The 22,844-nt window shown below is 36.8% G+C and overlaps 1 protein-coding gene across 1 annotated transcript in view; it reads right to left on the reverse strand.

Annotated features, from left to right (window-relative positions):
- The window catches only part of sulf2b (sulfatase 2b), a 371,838-nt gene that overhangs the window by 289,378 nt on the left and 59,616 nt on the right, over positions 1-22,844 (reverse strand). The window contains exon 2 of the mRNA XM_056449039.1: positions 21,410-21,459. The gene's annotated coding sequence lies outside the window, so the exon portion shown is untranslated. The remainder of the gene's footprint in view (positions 1-21,409; positions 21,460-22,844) is intronic.

Below are 22,844 nucleotides of genomic sequence, written 5' to 3' on the forward strand. Positions count from 1 at the left end.
TTTTTAGTTCAGCAAATTTTTCATTTAGTGTGATGTCCTGTAATGAAAACGAGGGGAATAATGAATAAGACCAGAACCTTTAGGACCAATCCCAAGTCTACCCCTTAGCCCTTCATTTTACCCCTACCACTCGTTTTGTGAAGAGGTAGGTGTGTCCCAATTCTCTTTAGCGTGAAGATGTGGAGCTAAGGGGAAGTGCAAGATAACCCTTAAAACAGAGATTTTTCAGGACCACACTTGAAACCAAGAGGTACAAAACATTCCCAGAATACATCAGCTACAACAGCAGCATGGCTGCACACGTAGGTAAGGAAATGAACAAATTATTATTTTTGTTATTATTACAAGATTTTAAAACAAACCAGCATATGTTTTACTACATTTATAACAGCGTTCATGTTTTACCATCATGCTTTAAAAAAAATGTAAAAAAATAAATTTTGCTATCTATAATCCATAATAATAACTCCTGTATAGCAGTCCCACAACAAATGGTTACTTGTTATACAATTGTGTCCTTTAATACAGCAGTAAGATATATGAACTGTACCCTTAATTTGACCCGCTCAAAGAAAACACTCTTTCTGAATGTATCAAACAAAACTCATGCACAGAAGACAGCATGAGCGAAAAGTCTAGTGGCTGGGAATGACCTTTTTACAGTGTCTTTCGTATAGATATTCCTCAGAGATCACACAGTTTGTTGGTTGTACATCCATGATGCAAATCTCCCATTCCACCACATCCCAAAGGTGCTTTATTGGATTGAGATCTGGTGACTGTGGAGGCCATTTGAGTACAGTGAACTCATTTCATGTTCAAGAAACCAGTCTAAAATGATTCTCCCTTTATGACATGGCGGGTTCTCCTGCTAGAAGTAGCCACCGGAAGATGGGCACACTCTGGTCATAAAGAGATGGACATGGTCAGCTGCAATACTCAGGTAGGCTGTGGTGTTGACACAGAGCTCAATTAGTACTAAGTGTGCCAAGAAAAATTCCCCCACACCACCTACACCACAAGCCTGAACCGTTGATGCAAGGCAGAATGGATTTTCATGTTGTTGATGATGCCAAATTCTGCCAAATTCCTACCATCCATATGTTGCAGCAGAAATCGAGACTCATCAGATCAGGCAAAGTTTTTCCTATCTTCTATTGTCTAATTTTGGTGAGCGTGTGCAAATTGTAGCCTCAGTTTCCTGTTCTTAGCTGACAGGAGTGGCACCCAGTGTGGTCCTCTGCTGCTATAGCCCATCTGCCGCAAGGTTGGAAATGTTGTGCATTCAGAAATGCTTTTCTGCAGACCTCGGTTGTAACGAGTGGCCATTCTCCTCTCACCTCGTAAAATTATCAGTCGTATACAAACAGACAAAGAAAATGGTTATTTTTGGATGGTTATTTTTTTTCCTGAAAAACTGATCCTTTTTGCAGTTATTTGCCAGATTTTCTGTTTATTAATGAGGTAAAAATATTACATTTTAGTGAGATATTAATAACAAATTTTTGCTGGATTAGCTTGTCGGTTGGTTATCATAACCACACTTTTTGATGTACCAAAAAACATTTTCTACCATTTAGTCAAATTGCTTAACATATTATTTTTTTGTAGGTTTTATATTACAGTTTTATAACAAGTGAAAATTTTGAATAAAGAAATACTGAAGAGATACTTATTTTTTTAAATACAAATTTAAATAATAAAAAAAATGACAAATATGAATAATCCAAATTTTGGTCTTTCAAACCACCCTTGGCTAAGGGCCTGACTATTTATTCAACTTAATAAATTGTGTGAAGAGAGGATAAATTAATAATATATTTTAATAGCAGTAACATACTGTAAACTAAGTACAAGGGCGTAAGTTTGCACTAGACATTGATGGGTATGGGTGAATGAAAACCCCACCCCATATATATCATTAATAGCAGCATATATATATATATATATATATATATATATATATATATATATATATATATATATATATATATATATATATATATAGCAAAATAGACTGCTAAAGCATTAAAAGTTTTAAAATAAGATAACAATGAAAAGACTGCTATGCGGAGCGATCCTGGTATGGGTGGAGCACCGCCAGCCAGACAGCGAGAGAGAGAGAGACTGAGCCACCATTGCCGTCAGCCTTATAAACGGGGAATCCCAATAACGTCACCAGCATAATCCAATCTGGACAAGCCATTCACAAACTCCACCTAAACTCACACAAGCGCAGAAAGCACACAACCCTACCAAAAGCTCAAAAATAACACAGACCCACGTAACAGTAATATCACTACAATATTATGGACTGAAAATCCTCTACTTCCACACAGCTCTCAGATCCGCTGTAAATGCTGCTCTCCGAATTACTGTCTATCTCCCTAGCATCTGTGTTTGTGTTGCCACTGTGAAAATCAGTGTGTGCACGTAATGAAATTTCCCTTTTCATGCAAACCTTACCCTCTTTCGCCTCTTGACACTCAAACAAAGCTGGACACACCCACTTTCCTGACTTTTTTCAAACTAGAGGTGTGAAAACCTTAATCCCTTTAAACCAACACAAAATCATTTGGTTAAAGAACTGCAGCCATGCTTCATATGTGTATTTATTTATACATTTGGTTTAATATTATATGTACAGGGCTTTATTTTTATGGAAGCATATGCACCTGAAATTTAATGTCTATATTATTATTCTTAAAAAAATATACATGGGACGTTTGTGCTAGTGCATATAACGGCTGCAGTGTGACCTGTTTTCATTTCTCTAAACATGTTGACCGATGTGCGCTCATACAGTGACCGGTCTGCCCTGCAGATTTTTTATTGGTTAATATAAGCTGTCAATCACACAGTCACTGCTTTCCGCTGTCAATTCAATTAAATTCAATTCAAGTTGATTTGTACAGCACTTTTCACAATAGTTATTGTTTCAATACAGCTTTACAAAAGGTGCACATTACAGCATTACAATCAAAATCAGAAAAGTTATTAGTAGGCCCACATGGAATCTGTGTGCTCAGAAATCTACAGATTTCCGCAGATTTTTAGCCCATCACTGAGTTTATTTATTTACTTGTGTAAATGTGTGTTTATGTGAATGTGAATATATTTATTCAGTTTTAAAATTCATTTCACTAATATTGTTGTGACATAATAATAGTAATATTAAAATGTTCATAAGATTTATTTACAATACAGTTTGTAAAGTAATATTTTCTGTCTTTTAGTAGAGATATTATATGAGAGACTTGCTTTGTTTACCAAATAAGTGGATCTAATTAGATTTGCATTATAAACATTAAATAAAAGTAAAACATTTATTATTTTTTATTTCATATATTATGATTTTAGTCATGATACTCCTAAAATCATTCCGCATAAATCTGCATATTTTTTATAAAATTCTCTGCAGAATTTGCAAAAAATGTCAGCAGATTGTGTCTGGCCCTAGTTATTAGTTACCATAACTTTATTACTAATAACTTTACTGATTAGGCAAAGAAGGCCCTACTGGCCCATATCTATCAGCTAATAACCACTGATAATGCCTATTTAATGGAGTGATAACATTCGAAAAATGGTTTCTGTCTGAAACTAAAATATTATTACTTCATTTTTAAAAGCAATGTGTTAATTGTAATGCATTACTCCCAACACTGTATCCTAATATATATTGATTTCCCATTTTTTTATCTTGAATTCGAATTAATATAATCTTACATTTCTATGTTTTGTAACAGAAACTTTGTCTATTAAATGGACATAAACAACAGTGCAAATACTATATTTCTTACTCCAACGTTTAACGTTTGTGTGAATGAAAAATATTGTTTATTTTTCATAACGCAACAGTTGCATTCTTTGTAGAAGAAACCAATGTTACTCGTGCAGGCCAGCAAGATAGAAAGAAACTTAATTTATTATTATTTTTTTTATTATTATTATCCTTATTATTATTATTATTATTATTATTATTATTATTAATATTATATTAATTTGTAGTAGTATTAATACTAGTGGTGGCTCAGTGGTTAGCACTGTCACCTAACAGCAAAATGCTCATTGGTTCGAGTCCCAGCATAGGCGGTAGGCATTTTTGTGTGGAGTTTGTATTTTTTTGTGAGGAGTTTGCGTTTCCTCCTGGTGCTCCGGTTTCCCCCACAGCCCAAAGACATGCGCTATAGATAAATTTGGGTAAACATAATTAGCCGTAGTGCATGAGTGTGTGTGTAAATGTGAAAGTGTGTGGGTGTTTCCCAGTACTGGGTTGCGGCTGGAAGGGCATCCGCTGTGTAAAACATGCCGGAATAGTAGGCGGTTCATTCCGCCGTGGCAACCTCTGAAATACAGACTAAGCCGAAGGAAAATTTATAAATAATATTAGTAATAGTGTTATCATGATCATTATTTATTATTGATGATCACACAACAGCTTGTCCTTACTTGTCATGGATGATAACATAATAACCTGTCTGAACTGGCCTTAATCATAATTATAATTAGCATCTATAATGAAGTAAAAATTTATTCAATTACCTATATGTGTTTGTGAACATGTGGGATAAACAAGGATGTGTCCAGTTGAACTCTAAGTGATGCACTCAATCCCGCAGCAGCCTCTGGTCACAGGCCGTGGGGCTGCAGTGCAGACAGGCCATGTATATGATGGATGATTGGTTTCCTCCTATGCTGCCCCTGCGCGACGCTGTTACTATGATAAATGGTACCCTAGGTAACAAATCTCTACACGTCCTAATGGCAGCGAAGCACGGAGAAATACAAACAGCACTGCAGGATGGGTCACGGCCCCTTTTCTCATCTCTTACACTCACACGTCACACACACATACACACCAATACATAACACACTGAAGGCAATCTAAATAAAGAAGCCCAAAACTTTCTTTATCTGCACAAACAAACTGAATATGTTACAGTTTTGTTGACTTGTTAAAGGGATAAGCCACACAAGAAAATTAATATTTACTGTTAAATTATGCAATCTTTCTTCTGCAGGCCATTAATTTTTATACTGTACATATCCAGCTACAGAGGTTTTAGAGATTTAATTTGCATATTGATTTTTCCTTAGATTTTTGTTCCATGGAAAAAGAATCCATTGTCCATCTGTTTTGTGAAAGTTACGCAAGGATTTTTTGGGGTAGATATGGAAAATTTCTTAGAAGGAAAACCAATGTTATTGTCAAGTTACAAAATTTTGTATATGCATCTACACTCACTGGCCACTTTATTAGGTACACCTGTCCAACTTCTCGTGAACACAAATTTCTGATCAGCCAGTCACATAGCAGCAACTCAATGCATTTAGGCATGTAGGCATGGTCAAGACGATCTTCTGCAGTTCAAACCGAGCATCAGAATGGAGAAGAAAGGTGATTTAAGTGACTTTGAATGTGGCATGGTTGTTGCTGATAGATGGGCTAGTGTGAGTATTTCAGAAACTGCTGATCTACTGGAATTTTCACGCACAACCATTAATGCCACAGCCTACCTGAGTATTGTTGCTGATTATGTCCATCACAGTGTACCCATCTTCTGATGGCTACTTCCAGCAGGATAATGCGCTGTGTCATAAAGTGCAAATCATCTCAGACTGGTTTCTTAAACATGAAACATGAGTGTACTCAAATGGCCTCCACAGTCACCAGATCTCAATCCAACAGAGCAACTTTGGGATGTGGTGGAACGCGCAATTTATGACACACATCATGGAAGTGCAGCTGACAAATCTGCAGCAACTGTGTGATGCTATCATGTCAATTTCTGAGGAATATTTCCTGTACCTTTTTAAATCTCTGCCACGAAGGTTTAAGGCAGTTCTAAAAGCAAAAGTGGGTCCAACTGGTGTACCTAATAAAGTGGCTGATGAGTGTATTATGGCAATGTAGGTATCAAATTTTACTTTTTATTATTTTGGAAAAGTTTAATATACATACAAAGATGGACTGGATCAAAGCCAAAGTTTGTTATTTTTCTTCAAGAGACAATGAAGACTTTTTTCAGGAATATAAGATTTTTGATTGCTGAATGTTTTGTATGTACACTAGCATACATTTTGTATATTGTTGTATATTATTGTATAATTTAGTTGTTTGTTTGTTTTTTAATAATAAAAAACACAAAATTAAAAAAGAGGTTAAAGAATTATTTAATTTAATTTTTTATTTTTGCTGAAACTGGTTTTTGGTGATTCATAAACTGCTGGCTAATGGTTATTGGCACTTCAAATGACAAAAAGTAAAAAAATTAAATAAAATTTAAAAGCACATGACTCCTGACAATCTTAGCAAATAAAAAGTCTTGGTCTGAAGATGAACCAAATATGACTTAACTGTTTAGAAATGTTGCCATTAACCAGCAGAAATCTAAAATGTATTAAAAACAGACTTTTGGTCAGTTACTCTAACAGTGACTGAACTGTGGAAACACTTTGACTCGATCCAAAGAAATGAAGAGCTGGTCAGAAACTGAGAACATGAAGCAAGATTTTAGCATTTAATCAAGTCTTTTTATGAATTACATTTTCAATTTTAATTATTTGCTAATTCGTCACTATGTAAATATTTGTGTTTTACAGATGAGGCTGGATTACACAGCTAGATTTTTGAAGGATCACATCATCCCAACAGCATCATCCCCCCATCCCACCCCCTGGTGTCTTTGCAAAACATAAAGCAGCAGCAGATTATATACATATTAAATCTAAATGTCTATTTTAATTTACACAGGCAACAAACACGACTATCCCGTTTTATATTTAGCATGACTCTTCTTTGTGTGAACAAGCCTTTAAACATTTGCTTTTCACATCATTTGGCAACTTAACGATAAAACTCTGAACACAATACATAATTGCATGATTATGTAATAGAACTAATGAATACGCCCAGCAGGCACAGGACATCAATGTGATGTCAGATTGACATTGTACCCTAATGTTGTGGGGACGTTGCATTTTGATTGGAAATGAAAATCAGGTTGTTGTTCAATGTCAAATCTAAAATCAATCAAATATCAATGTCTAAAGTTACAGTATTTGATGTTGGCTCAACGTTGGATTTTGGTCATTTTTCAACACAACCTTAAATCATCCAAATATCAACGTCATTTGACATTGTTATTGGACGTCAAAATAATGTTGACCTGACATTGCATTTTGGTCACTTGACGTCACGACATAAATCTAACCTAATTTTAATGTCCTATGATGTTGTGTGCCTGCTGGGACGTTTTTTGACCTGTCCCAAAAAATAAATAAACAAAAAACAAAACAGTGAATGAAAAAAAACACTGGAATTCAACACGTGACAGTGATTTAAATGTAATAATGGGTCATATAATGTTCAGTTTCTCTTCCAGACTAATCGTTTTGCTTCATAAGATCTCAATGTGTCATTGAAAAGTATTGGGTATTCATTTAGTTTTGTCTGTGTATGGACTCACTTTTTGGACTCTCAAAATGTTGTTAGCCACAAAAAATATCTGTATATGCATTTTATTCACTCTCAAAGTGATGATAGCCATAGATTTGCATTACATGAATCTTTTACAATCTTGTATGATATTCTCCAGAACAAAAATGTATTGGATGGTCTGTAGCTGCATAAATTAATACATAAAAAAAAAAAGTAGGGTTCCACATAATTCATTCATGTTGTTTTAACACAAATTAAAAGTCCCCATGAACCGGAAGCTGTTGTTATTTATTTATTTTATTTTATTATTTATCTCAGTTCCTAGAGATTCGATTGAATGGCCATTATTAGTGGTTATCAGCTTATAGATATAGGCCAGTAGGGGTCTTCTGAGCCTACTGATAGGCTTAGAAGGCTGTTTTTATCCATCCACATGGTTATTCAGCTATAGGTCCCATACTGCTGCGGCCAGAAGTGAATAGGAATTATATTACTGTTTATTAAATTTACCAATCGTAATTGTAACTAATTGTATTTTATTAACGTCTACCCCACCCCAATCCTAAACCCAACAGTCACAGTAATGTAAAAACAGATCTGTCATCTCTATTAGTATAGCTGTTTAACCATGTGGAAGGATGATTACAGCCTTCTGAGTCTACAAGTAGGGTGATAACAACTAATAACGCTCATTTAATCGATTGATATCATTTAAAGCGAGTGCTAGAGAAACTAATATTAAATGAGAAACAGTGGGTGTGGCTTGTTTTTTTTTTACTGCGAGCTGAACAGATGTATTAAACTATTTCACTCAGAAAGATCGAGAAAAGAGTTTGTGGAGAATTATTACAACCTAATAGACTCCCCCTCCTCCTTAACATTTCTGTTTGTTGACAAAACTGACAGTTGGAACAGCATGGTTAAATGTGTTAGCCTAGCCCAATTCCTAAAATATACGTGATCTGACATCTTAACTGGAAAAAAACTGGTAGTGTATTTTTTAGATTTCCATTAAAGATTAGAAGGGCAAACTATTTTTTTTTCTTCATGACATGCACAGATGAGTTGTTCACCACAAAACTAGCAATGTGAGCTAACCAAATCAAATGGTTACTTTTGATTTCTTGGGGACTGTAAGTTAACTTAACAAATTTGGATTTAACATAAAGCAATTTGTTGTCCCAAAAAAACTCATTTTACATAAATAGTTTGAAAAAGCAGCAAAGATAAATATTTTGGGCCTACTATCCCTTAAAAACACACATTTAAAGGTATCCTGAAAGTGTTCTCCATCCCACATCCCCCCCACATCTCGCCTCAACCAACACTTTTGCTGACACGCACTCAAAGTAAGGAGTGCTAAATCTAATGAAGTTTTCTCCCAAAATAACCTTTAGAAATAGAATGATGGATTAGCTCTGGCTCTCTTCTGGGATTTTCGAGATTACACATGCTAATTTTTTGGACTTAGATTGGGAATCGCTGCCCACCGAGAATGTGTCCAATTAAGAAAAAAGATTGACCTTATTAGAACGAATGCGTCCATCCGCCAGTCACTGCGTGGTGGAGTTTGACTGATAGCTCAGACTCACACCTACAGACGCTTGAGCAGCTCCAAGGAGCATTAGCACATCTGATGTGGAGGAGGACTGACAACAACAACAACTGTCCCTGCAACTTTTGCTTTTACAAAAGAGAAGGATGTTCCTTTGACACTGAAGAAAACACGTACAGTGACTCATGTTTCTGAAGAAGCTATTTTTAACTTTCCACAAAGCAAATAAAGAGAAACAAAGCGCAAATATGTTTAAAATGTGGCAGATATGAATTTTGCAAATTTGAAGGGAAAGATAGTTTAGAAACAGCTATTATGGGTCCATTCAAAGCTGTTTGGCTTCTCTGGGCTCTATCATACACATGGAGCAATAAGGCACAAGACGTGTTTGGCGTGATTTATTGCTATTTTCATACCTGCACAACCCTAATTTTCAGGTTTTGCACTGCATTTTTTAAACAGCAAATCCATTTGTGCCACTTTGTGGACACATAGGTGTGCTGGTCCAAAATAGAGGTGTATTAACGGTGCATTGATTCCTTACTCCACAAAAGTAAAGGAGTAAAGTAAAGAGTAAAAGTAACGAGAAAGTAAAGAGGCCAAATGGAGGAGGCTCATTCTTTATCCTTGCACTGCAGATGGTCTGTTTAACAGTTTTCTCGCTAGTAAAGCCTTCAGTTTTTCCACTTACAAAGTCTGTCATGTAAATAACAAATGTGCCATGGCGTGACGCAACTGACTTTTAAAGGGAATGGGAGATGAGACTCTGGTTGGTTTAATGCATACTATGCTTAAAACACCCATAACTCATTAAGCACAACCCTGATAGACCATGCGCTGGGGCGCAGAGCGTATTTTTCTGTCCTTAAAATAGCAAAAGTGGATTCGGACATGCCCTTAATGCTTGATGCGCTTTAAACTTTGCGCCTAGATCGTTAAAATAGAGCCATTTGTGTGTTATAATACATATTTTGAAATATATTTTTTTTGTTTAGAAGGCTTATAAAAGACATGAAAAGTCAACATTTATTATCACAGAATAAAAAGTAAAACACGTAAATAGACTTATTAAAAGATTTTTTTTAAACATTGACTGTGATGATGAGCTTTGGTCCTCATGTAGGTCCTCATGTTTTAGTCCGTCATTGATGATAATAATGTTTTAAAAAATCCATAAAAAATAAAACAAAACTAATCTTGCAAAGTACTAACAAAATTATAGTTGATGCAAGTCAGTACAGACTATAACTCACCCATCCGCCACTCACGCAGAACTGGGCCTGAGAAATGTACAGTAACCTCACAGAGATGAGGTAAAACAAAATGAAACAAAACAGAGCGAGGGCCAGATTGAACCTGATGTTCCATTAGCACAGCCTGCTGGGAAATCAGGATGCCTGCTTTCTAGAGCATATCTCATCCCTAGAGAAAGTGTGTATGCGTGTGCATGTGTGTCTGTGTGTGAAGGAGAAAGTGAGACTTAGACAGAAACCTTGGGAGACGAAACAGACCATGTCTCTTTCTCACCCATTCCCTCTATGCGCAGCTTCTCTAACCACTGATGTCTTTTTCTATTCCTCTTCATATTCAGAAATATAAAAACACACACACACACACACACACACACTTTTATATACAGTATGGTTTAAGACAACCAGATGGATGGATGGACGGATGGACGGATGGACGGATGGATGGATGGATGGATGGATGGATGGAAACAGCCTTTGTGATTTAATGGTCCGTACATACAGTACTTTGACCACCACTGTCGACAAACACATTAATGAAAAGAATATAGTTTTGGGGAGAGTAGATTGGTTAATTACAGTAATAATAATTAATATATAATTGGTTAATTACAGTAATAGTAAGGTTAATTACAGTAATAATAATCTTATTGGTAATATGTCAAGTTTTCATTAACTAAAACTAGATCAAGTTTAAGTTAAGCTTTATTGTCCTTTTTCTACATGTGGACATACAAAATGTCTCACAAGAACATGGTGCTGCATAAATAAACATAATCTTTAAAAAAAAATGTGGATGTAAGAGCAATTTTAAACCTATAAACAACTAATAAATGGAGCGGTAATCTAAATATACTAACTACCAATTATGCATGTACTATACATACTTAAACTACATTACAAAGTATTCACAACACTTCACTTTTTCCATATTTATTTATGTTACAGCCTTGTTTCAAAATGGATTAAATAAATTTGACTTCCTCAAAAATCTACACACAATACCCCATAATAACAATGTAAAAAATGATTTTTTGAAACTGTTGCAATTTATTAAAAATAAAAAACCTGAAAAATCACATGTACATAAGTATTCACAGCCGTTGCCCTGAAGCTCTAAATTGAGCTCAGGTACATTCTGTTTCCACGGATCATTCTTGAGATGTTTCAGAAGCTTAATTTGAGTTCACCTGTGGTAAATTTAGTTGATTGGACATGATTTGAAAGGGCATACACCTGTCTATATAAGGGCCCAGGGTTGACAGTGCATGTCAAAGCACAAACAAAGCATTAACACAAAGGAATTGTCTGTAAACCTCCGAGACAGGATTGTCTCGAGGCACAAGGCTGGGGAAGGTTACAAAAAAATGTCTGATGCTCTGAAAGTTCCAATGAGCACAGTGGCCTCCATCATCCATAAGTGAAAGATGTTTGGAACCACCAGGTTCAGCCATCTAAGCTGAGTGATCAGGTGAGAAGGGCCTTAGACAGGGAGGTGATACACTGTAAAAAATACAGGGTTCCACAAAATTCATTCATGCTGTCCCTAAACAATTTGATTAAGTTAACTTAACAATTTTAACACATTTATGTGGATTAAACATAAAACAATTAAGTTCCAATAAAATTTCAAGGATTGTGTTGGCTGTATACCATCGCTTACCATCCAACCTGATAGAGCTTGAGAGGTGCTGCAAAGAGGAATGGGCAAAAATTACCAAATACAGGTGTGCCAAGCTTGTGGCGTCATATTCAAAAAGACTTGAGGCTGTAATCGCTGCCAAAGGTGCATCAACGAAGTATTGAGCAAAGGCTGTGAATACTTATGTACATGTGATTTTTAAGGGTTTTTTATTTTTATTAAATTTGCAACAATTTCAAAAAATATTTTTTCATATTCTCATTATGGGGCATTGTGTGTAGAATTTTGAGGAAATAAATTAATTTAATCCATTTTGGAACGGGCTGTAACATAAAAAAAATGTGGAAAAAGTGAAGTGCTATCAATTCCTTACGGAATCACTGTATACACATAACGTAAGGCAGAAAGTAGAAGCCCTTTTACATAACAAATAACAATATTTTTAACCCAGGCTCATTATGGATACATACCCCTGCATATATTTCTGAATAGCGTAAAATACGTCCCAGGATGTTCGTTTTTTTTCGCGAATGCACTAGAAGCCGATGTGTTCGCTTTTTCAGATTTCAGATTTCTCTCTTCCTGCAGCAATATGTAGCTCTGGCTACATAATAAGCGCTCTCCAAAAATGTATACGGAGGTACGTTTTCACAATGACCCTGTGTTGGATATTTTGCAAGATATTGTGTAAAGGAGCTAACAGTTGATGAAAACAAGGCGTGCAACATGATTTGTGGTGCATTGTTTTCCTTATATAGTCCTTGTCATAGACTGTAAAATATATGGACGTAGCATCCGTGACGTCACCCATAGGTTTCTGAACACTGCAAGAGAAACTACAACCGTCGCCATTTTGTTCGCACGTCATCGCACCCACAGCGGGATACCAAGCAAGGGCAAAGAGGCAGAGAGTGAGCGGAGCTAGACACCTGCTGGCACTTTGCTTAGACCTGGCAGACAGACTTTACTTTGGGAGAAACGCTTAATACTTCATTACCTGCGACTCGTTTGTGTTCGGACCACATGTGCTTGGCTGTACACTACATCAATAAAGTGTTTAGACTTTTAAAAACACTGTAGTCATACATTGAGCCACTAAGCATTGTTGTTATGACGTTTTTCTACAGGAGGAAAACGCGAATTACTTCCAAACACTTCAAATATAGTGTGTGTTAGTAAATGCAAGACTATTGATGAAATCCAGGCATAACACTGTAGGACAACGCTTCAGATGACTGTTCTAGAGCCTACAGCTAATCAATCTGTCACATTCTGGAGTGCTTTACGGGTCTAAAGAAAATTATTAATGATAAATGATCTTAAATAAAACAAATACATTTATAGAGATGGTATATAAGTATATAACTTTACTCACATGGGAAACGAGGCCACATAAATGGTTTGTGAGCACAATTAAGTGCACACAGCATCCCATATCATCTGATAATTGTAAGAAATAATCCCAAAAGGCAGTTTACTGTGTAAAGTCACATAAAACAAAACAAAAATATGATGAATATTCCGAGATCAGTGGCTAATCTGCCGAATTCAGCTGAGGTGAAGTGACGGTGACCAGCGAGACCTAGCTGTCACTCAAGTGGCCACGCCCTTAATTATGCAAACTTAAAATAACCTAATATAAAGGTAATGGATGAGTTATAAAAAAATTCACCCCCCTCACAGTTGTCATGGAGGGTAATAATAGCTTAATGAACCAAAATCATTCTTTGTACCAGGCTGTAAACACCTTTTTTCTGCTGTAATGTTGGCCATTCTAACAGTGGGCTCAATTGCAATTTGCTCTATTATGGAGCCAGAACTAGCGGATGAATTTTGATGAATTGCAGTTTCAGTTACTTCCGTATTGGCTTCCCGAGGGAGAGCTGGTGGTTGCCGCTTGGTCCTTGTAAGATGAAGTTTAAGAAGTGTCCTCCGTATATGGAGAAAGAGTGTTCCTACAGGTGGTTTGTCAAGCCCACTTACCTGTGTGAAGCACACTCAGAACTAAAATAACATGCCTGAACTTCTAGTTGGCTAAAACTAAATTCCATTTTAGACTAAGACTAAAACTAAATCCAAATTTGCTGTCAAGATGAATGCTGCATTAGGATAACACTTTTGATCATTCAGGCACACAAGTTGGATCATATTGAGGCTGGCCTCTTGTGACTGCAGTCGTGGGACAGCTGGAAGGATTGAAACCATATGCACATTGTGTGAGTGTGTGTGGGTGTGTATGAGACAGAGAGAGCAGATCTTTATCAGAGGAATCTTTGTGGAGTATGTTCTCATCTTCTAGTGGGTGAGTGTGGGAGTGTGGGAGGAATAAACAGGATCGATCTAAAGCCTAGGATTCAAGCGTAGGTGAAAGTTCAGTGACCTGCAGGTCATGCAGAAACATGTTAAAAAAGCAAGTGTGTAAGCGTTCTGAGGGCTATAAATGATGGGAAAATATTTGCAGTAGGCTATTACAATAGTGTAACATTTATGCTTTCATACAGTTCCACTCAGCTTTTAAAAATAAGAAAACTGCACAAAAAAAAAACAACAACTTTGTTTGCCTACTGTATGTATCACGTGTCAGATCAGGATGTGCAGTTACTTTGGGCAATAACATATCACCCTGCAGCCCAAGATCGGTTACTCACTTAAGCTAAGCAGGGCTGAGCCTGGTCAGTACCTTGACGGGAGACCACATGGGAAAACTAGGTTGCTGTTGAAAGTTGTGTTAAGGTGGCCAGCAGGGAGCACTCAACCTGCAGTCTGTGTGAGTCCTAATGCCCAAGTAAAGTGAAGGGGACGCTATACTGTCAGTGAGCGCCTTCTTTTGGATGAGAGGTTAAACCGAGGTTCTGATCATTAAAAATCCCATGCCACTTCTTGTAAAGAGTAGGGGTGTAACCCCGGTGTCCTGGCCAAATTCCCTCCATTGGCCCTTACCGGCCTCCCAATCATTCCCATCCACTGAATTGGCTCAATCACTGTCACTGTTTCGCCACTCCACCAATAGCTAGTGTGTGGTGAAAGCACTGGTGCCATTGTCCTGTGGCTGCTGTCGCATCATCCAAGTGGATGCTGCACACTGGTGGTGGTGTGGAGAAATGATTGTAAAGCGCTTTGGGTGTATGGCCTTTCACAATAAATGCGCTATATAAATACACACATTACATGACATTTTACTGCCCATAGTAAATACACACCCTGACCAGTTGTAGAAGAGAAAAATTAGGTGAACAAAGTCATATTTACAGTTTTTTTTGGTGCACAAATGTGTTCTTGGAGTTTCGTATGACTACAGTTTAACCACTGTAAGTGGTAACTGAAGTCACATGAAATGTTTTGACAATGTTTTTATTTTTTTCTGGACTTCTGAACACGTCGAGATCTATAAAGGATAAGAGAGCTCTAGGATTTCACCTAAAATATCTTATGTGTTCAGAACACAACCAAATGTCCTAGACTTTCTTACTCAAAACAACCTCATGGACAACAAGCAATCTGGCTTTAAGAAAGGCCACTCAACTGAGACTGCCCTGCTCTCGGTCGTGGAGGATCTCAGACTGGCTAAAGCAGACTCTAAATCATCTGTCCTCATCTTGCTGGATTTATCAGCTGCTTTTGACACTGTAAACCACCAGATCCTGCTATCTACGCTTGAGTCACTGGGCGTCGCAGGCACTGTTATTCAATGGTTCAGTTCCTACCTCTCGGACAGGTCATTCAGGGTGTCGTGGAGGGGAGAAGTGTCCAACCTACAGCATCTAAACACTGGGGTACCTCAGGGCTCTGTTCTTGGGCCACTTCTCTTCTCTATCTACACGGCATCTTTAGGAACAGTCATTCAGAAACATGGTTTTTCCTACCACTGCTATGCTGATGACACCCAGCTATACCTCTCTTTTCACCCTGACGATCTCTCGGTTCCAGCTCGCATTTCAGCCTGCCTGTCAGACATTTCACACTGGATGAAAGATCATCATCTCCAGCTTAACCTCACGAAAACGGAAATGCTTGAAGTTTCTGCCAACCCGACTCTTCACCATAACTTTTCAATCCAGATGGACGGAGCAACCATCACTGCATCCAAAATGGTAAAAAGCCTTGGAGTAACAATTGATGACCAACTGAACTTCTCTGACCACATTTCTAGAACTGCTCGATCTTGCAGATTCGCACTCTACAACATCAGAAAGGTCCGACCCTTCCTATCTGAACATACAGCTCAACTCATTGTTCAAGCTCTTGTTCTCTCCAAACTGGACTATTGCAACTCTCTGCTAGCCGGGCTACCAGCTAGTTCTATCAAACCTCTTCAGCTGCTTCAGAACGCTGCAGCACGAGTGGTCTTTGATGAACCCAAAAGAGCACATGTCACTCCGCTACTCACCCGTTTGCACTGGCTGCCAGTTGCTGCCCGCATCAAATTCAAAGCTCTGATGTTTGCTTACAAAGTGACCTCTAGCTTGGCTCCTTCATATCTGCTCTCACTTCTGCAGTCTATGTGCCCTCCAGAAACTTGCGTTCTGTGAATGAACGTCGCCTCGTTGTTCCATCCCAAAGAGGGAAGAAATCACTTTCCCGAACTCTCACATTCAATCTGCCCAGTTAGTGGAATGAACTCCCTAACTACATCAGAACAGCAGAGCCACTTGCTGTCTTCAAGAAACGACTAAAAACGCAACTGTTTAGTCTCCACTTTCCTTCATAATCTGCAACTGCCTCTCTGGCTATACCACTAACTGTGCTCTCTCTCTCTCTCTCAAAAAAAGAAAAAAAAAAAAAAAAAAGAAAAAAAAAAATTTTTTTTACTAATGCTTTGCTTCTTAGACTTTACACATCTGAAACTTGTCTATAGCACTTGTTCACTGCTGCTCTTATAGTTGTGTGAATTGCTTCCTTGTCCTCATTTGTAAGTCGCTTTAGATAAAAGCGTCTGCTAAATGACTAAATGTAAATGTAAATGTCTCAGAAGATTGGAAAGACATGTTAGTCATTAGAGTAATTGATAACAACATTTTTGGTGAACTAATCCTTTAAGTTACCCGACATGCAAATTGTGAATGAAGAAAACAATTTAGCCATATATGAAACAACACATAGGAGCCAATCACATCGAGCTAATTTTTCTGCCTTGAGAGGTGTCTTTTTTGAATGATTTACTAACGGCCGTGAGTGTTTTAACTGCCTGCTGCTCCTCACGTTGTTGAATGCTGTGCACTTGCAGGGAAACAAAAAGTCAACTTTGAGTGGAAAAAACGAGTTATGTCCATCACATCTGCTTCATTCTCCAATCAAATGAAAGCAGAGGCGGGGTTTCCGTTAAGGTGGCTGCAGTGTTTGTGTTGTCAAGATGACAATGCAAACTTTTGAAGATGGAGGAGAGACTAGTGGTTGCTGTATTGAGTTAGAGAGCCGGAGCTGTATGATGCACAAATCTTGAATTTTACAATATTATTAAATTTTAAAATGATAATAATATCAACAGCAACACTCGCGCACAATACCCAGCTGATTCAGTCATTGCCTAGCAACATAAAAAGCACACCACGCTTTTTTTTTCTTGTCAACAAAAAAGTCAGTGTCGTGCACTTCGCGTTTTAGAACGTAAAAGGGCATACGTTGTGATCGGCCCCTTGTGCGCTCTGTGCGCCTTGCATTTTAACTGCCTGCTGCGCCTCGCATTTTTGCCATTGAGTGATGTGTGCTCGCAGTTGAAAAAAGTCAAATCTAAGCTGAAAAAAAAAACGTTACGTCAGTCGCGTCTCTTTCATTCTCTAATCAAATGAAAGCAGAGGCGGGGTTTCCTTTAAGGTGACTGCAGTGTTTGTGTCAAGATGACATGACTATGGAGACTTTTGAAGATGGAGGAGAGTCTAGTGGTTGCTGTACTAAGTTATCCAGAGCTGTATAACTCTCAAATCTTGAATTTCACAATATTATTAAAATTATACCAATATCAACAGCAACACTCTCACACAATACCCAGCTGATTCAGTCGTTGCCTAGTGACATAAAAAGCACACACGCTTCTTTTTTCTTGTCAGCAAAAAAGGCAGTGTGGTGTGCCTCAAGATTTTAGAACGGAAAAGCACGTTCGGCCTCATAGAGTTTTTTGTATAAGAGCGGAGTTGGCATTTTAAAATAATATTAAAGTGTCTGGCTTCTGCTCTAATCCATTTCCAGCTATTGCTGTGTGTACAAAACTCAAAAGCTCATTATGTTGCTTTATATTGCAAACTAGTATTTCTTACCATGGTTTTTTAATTTATTGTCTTAATTAAAAATGCACTAAAAAGTTTTTAGCTTTTTTTTTTTTGCTGTATTCTTCTTGAACAACAGTGGGATTACTATGCTAAATAACAATATTTTATAGTTCCTTTGATAAATATATTTATTATAGTAACTACTGTATGCATACAGTAATGACAAGTACATAATGCAACCAAAGCCCTAAGTGTCTGCTGTTGATTAGTTTTACTGAGTATTTAATAACCCAATTCAAATATTTATGGATGTGTTTTGAATTGAATTTACTTTTTTTTTTTTTTGACTAAAGTTTAAAACTTTAAAAGTTCAATGACACTCCTTTTGCTAGCAGAAAACAAATGCATTTTTTGCATGGAACACAAAAGTAGATATTTAGCAAAATGTCCAAAAGCTGCTCTTTTCTTTTCAATAAAATTGAACGGTGACCATGACTGACTCTCATTCACTTTGATTGCTCTTTCACTAAACTGAATTGGAGTTTAAACGCTTCAGAATTAGTTTTGCACATAAATTTAATGTGTTGTCACTAGCCAATTCCCATAAAACCAGTGAGTAGGTGTGTCCAGACGTTGACTGGTGCTGTGTTTGTGTATGTGAGCTCACTCGCATTTGTCAGGACATTGTGTGTGTGTACGAGGCAGAAGTAATGAAGCATTTGTGTGTTTGCAGTAAGGGTCGATCTACCATGCTAAAAGGTCATGCAGTGTGTGAGTGTGTGTATGTGTGTGTGTTTGTACATGAGCATCCCACATAGCTCTGACCCCGTGTCCTACTTTCACCCCTTTTATTTCATTCATATATTTATTCAGCCATTTTTGCTTTTCCTTCTGCATCAACGGTTCCTATTTGCAACACTGACATCATCACTCCCTCGCCTTCACAACAACTTTCATGAGGCTTTTCTGCAGTATATTTAGGAGATTTACTATAGTACAATCATCTGTTTGGGGAATAATGTCACACTGTAAAAAAATATAATTTGACTTTACTTCAATTGAGTGAAATCGTTGCCATTTAAATATTTAGGTAAATGAACTACTGTATGTCCATAACTATAAACATTAAGTTAATTTAACTTAAAGGTGCAGTGATTGTCTTCAGTAATATTTTTCTGGTTGAAAGTCTCTTCATGTTCCAATAGTAATGATTAAGGTAAATGATTTAAATGTTTTTATATGTATTTTTATATTCTGGGTAAGGCATAAGACTAAAAAATGTTCGTCCAATTAAAAATTGTTGAGCCGATAATTCCCATAATAAGTAGCCCAAACTGTCTGTCAACAAATGTAGTTTTGTTCACGCGGATCAGCCATTTGCACGTACAGTGACAGCGATAAAAACAAATTCTGAATCAAAACTTTTTAAAATCCTGAATCAATATTGCAGTTACTTTTACACACTGGAGGAAAGACGACACCATGGCTGAAGGATTTCCGTTAGACAGGTAATGTTAGTTTTTAAACTATTTCAGTCAAGCAAAGCTGATGTAGATTGTGTTGTTTTACGAATGGGTTATACACACAGAAGTGTTGTTCAGCTACAGAAATCTTCTAGCGAAATACTGATGTGACTATTTTCAGTTTTTTAAGGGACCTTTTACATCATCGATAATGTAGATTTTTATTTAGTTTAACAAACAAAACATCAGTAAATAGCGCTATTCCACCTAGCCTACTTTACTGAGCTGAAGTTGGATTTATACTTGCATCACATTGGTTCATTTTTGAACAATGGCAACTTGTAATGCGCTCCCTATCTTTTTTACCATGTTTCTCTGAATATTCAGTCTGAAATATCATGTAAGTATGGCTTAGTAATAAATGTAATTCCTGCAATCCACTGACCAACCACTAAGCATACAGTAGTTGCTTTGCACAAAGCACATGCCAGAGTGAGACCAGTGATCCTTGCATGCATGAAGTATTGCACATTATGACAAGTTCTGCTTGCTACACAACTGAAAACATGCTAGATATAATACAGTTTTTCGTTCAGAATTTGACCGGCAGGGGATGGATTGTGTTTCAAAGATATTAATGTGTATATTAATGGGTACATTTTGGCAGACCACCTACTCCACCTTTAACAGTTCCAAGTTACAGTGTATTTACTCACTTATTTAAATTAAATCTTTTAAGACAACAAATTTACTCACATTTTACAGTTCAGCTTTGATGCTGTGTGCTAACTATAGTAATGTATTTACTTACACTTACAGTATCCATTCATTCATTTTCTTTTCGGCTATTAAAGTCCCTTTATTAATCTGGGGTCACCATAATGAAATAAACCGCTAACTTATCCAGCACCAACACTGGGTAACACCCACACACTCTTGCACACACATATACTATGGCCAATTTAGCTTATTTAATTCACCTGTATCGCATGTCTTTGGACTGTGGGGGAAACCGGAGCACGCGGAGGAAACTCCACACAGAAATGCTAACTGACCCAGCCGGGGCTCGAACCAGCTGCCCACAATAACAGCAAATACAACAAAACAACATGAAACACAACCCTAATCCCAACACCAAAACCATAGGTCAACTAAAAAAATGTAAAAAAAAAAATCTGAGGATCAGATTTTGCAGATGCCTTCAATATTAATCAGTTCCCTAAAGGAAAACAATAAATGATAAAAATGCTGAAAAAAGCATGATGCAGGCGAACAATATCATTGAAAGTGTCAGATGCATAATCTGCAGTGTGTGTTTGTAGTAAACAGACTGTTAAAATGTATTATTGTGGATGATAATATAGTTATCAACCATATTTTTCATGTAAGAGCAGCCATTTGTTAAATTAATGTGTCTGGCTTCCACTTACAGTTATTTCACCCTGTACGAAGCAGCTTGTTAAGCCTGGGATTGCAGACTGGTATTTCTTACCATTTTATTTCCATGTATAGTCTTAAAAATTATATTAATGTTAATTGTTAATCATTAAATAAGACATATTTTGAAATGATCATTACTATTATTCAGCAAGAACACATTATATTGATCAAAACTGAGAGTGAAGTAGGTGATTAATCAAAAAGAAGTTGACATTGAATTCAGAACCTCTAACTGATGTAATTTACCCATTTAGGTAATTTAACAAAAATTGTTGAGTTTAAAGAATGATCAAGGTGTTGAATACATCTGGCAGGCTTTAAATACACCAGAGCCGTTTTGGAATAAGATATTTTCTCCTCATGACAGCTCGGCCATGTGTTTGAGTCATTTATCCAGCATTCTGTTACTCACCTGCTGCGCCAGAAGACCACGACTGATCGAGCTCACCAATCCAGGTGGTTCTGCAAAACAAGCAAATGAAGACAAACGTCACATCTACAGCTTTGCATGACAGCTGTATATTTGAAAGTAACGCAAACCAATGGTGTATGACATTCACACTGGAGGACTGACTTTTATATTACAGAACTTGACTTTTTGAAGGGGCAAGTGAAAGGGGATGAAACTTGGGAAGCACTGAGATTGTATTGAGAATGAGGGTGATTGTCGATCTGTGCGTGAAAGACATTTTCATTGAGAAATCAAGACAAGAGCAAAACTGTGCCCATAAACTCTCAAACCAAACATACTGTGAAAAAAAAAGAGTTCTTAAATTTGTAATATACAATCAACATGACAGTTAGAGAGCTGTTTACTAGGGGTCTAGTTAAGGCTCCACGATATTGGGAATATATGCAATATTTTATTTTTCTAATATATATTGTGGCATAGAGTTTAATTACACCAGATAAAATAAGCAAAAACCTTTTTTAGCAACCAAATTTGTCGATGCCATTATAACAACACAGATCACTCTGCCTATTCATGTCAGAGTCCCGCGGAAAAAGTGACTGACAGGTGGTAATTTGTGTTTAACTTATCTTTATTTATTTATGATTTGGTTATGGGTAAAACAAAGACTATGTGGGTCAGGTAGTTGAAACAGTAGGCTACAAATAATTAATTCATTATGAATTAATTAATTATTCATAAATAATTAATTCGCCGCTGCCAATGACGATGATGCCATCGTCTATCGCAATGTTTCACATTAGACATTGTACAATGCCAAATTGGTCGACATCGCCCAACTCTAGTAGTCAATATTTGAAGTGAATTAAAACCTTCCATCAACGTTGTCCTAAAACTATTCAACAACACCTATTCTCTGTCCTATAAGACAATTCTGAAAAAAATCTTATTTGTTTTATTAAATATTATTGTTAATTATATTAATTACAATATGAATTATTATTATGTTTAGAAATATGTACAGAAATTAGGGAAATATATACAGGGAGGCTAATAATTCAGGAGGGCCAATAGTACTGACTTTAACTGTAAGTACATTTTATCATGCAATAGTGAACTACAGTCATACAAAATGCAATTTCCCAAGTGTCTAATAGCTTGAATAACCACTAGCTACAGTAACCAAAACGATAAAATCAATCCCTGATCACATATAGCTCACAAAACCCATTTAAAACCAAAACACATATTCGTTTGAGCTTTTGTTTTGTGTGTCAAACACTCATTTTCCTATTAATCTTTTTCAACCATCTGCTCTAAATGCCACCAACCGATTTCTCTATTCTTTGATCTTCAATCTTATTTTCTCCTAAAAACATAATTCGGAAAAAAACACACTAAATCAGAAGACGTAAGTGTGTGCCTCTTGCATTTT

Source organism: Danio aesculapii, chromosome 23, assembly GCF_903798145.1.
Source record: "Danio aesculapii chromosome 23, fDanAes4.1, whole genome shotgun sequence".
Lineage (NCBI taxonomy): Eukaryota > Metazoa > Chordata > Actinopteri > Cypriniformes > Danionidae > Danio > Danio aesculapii.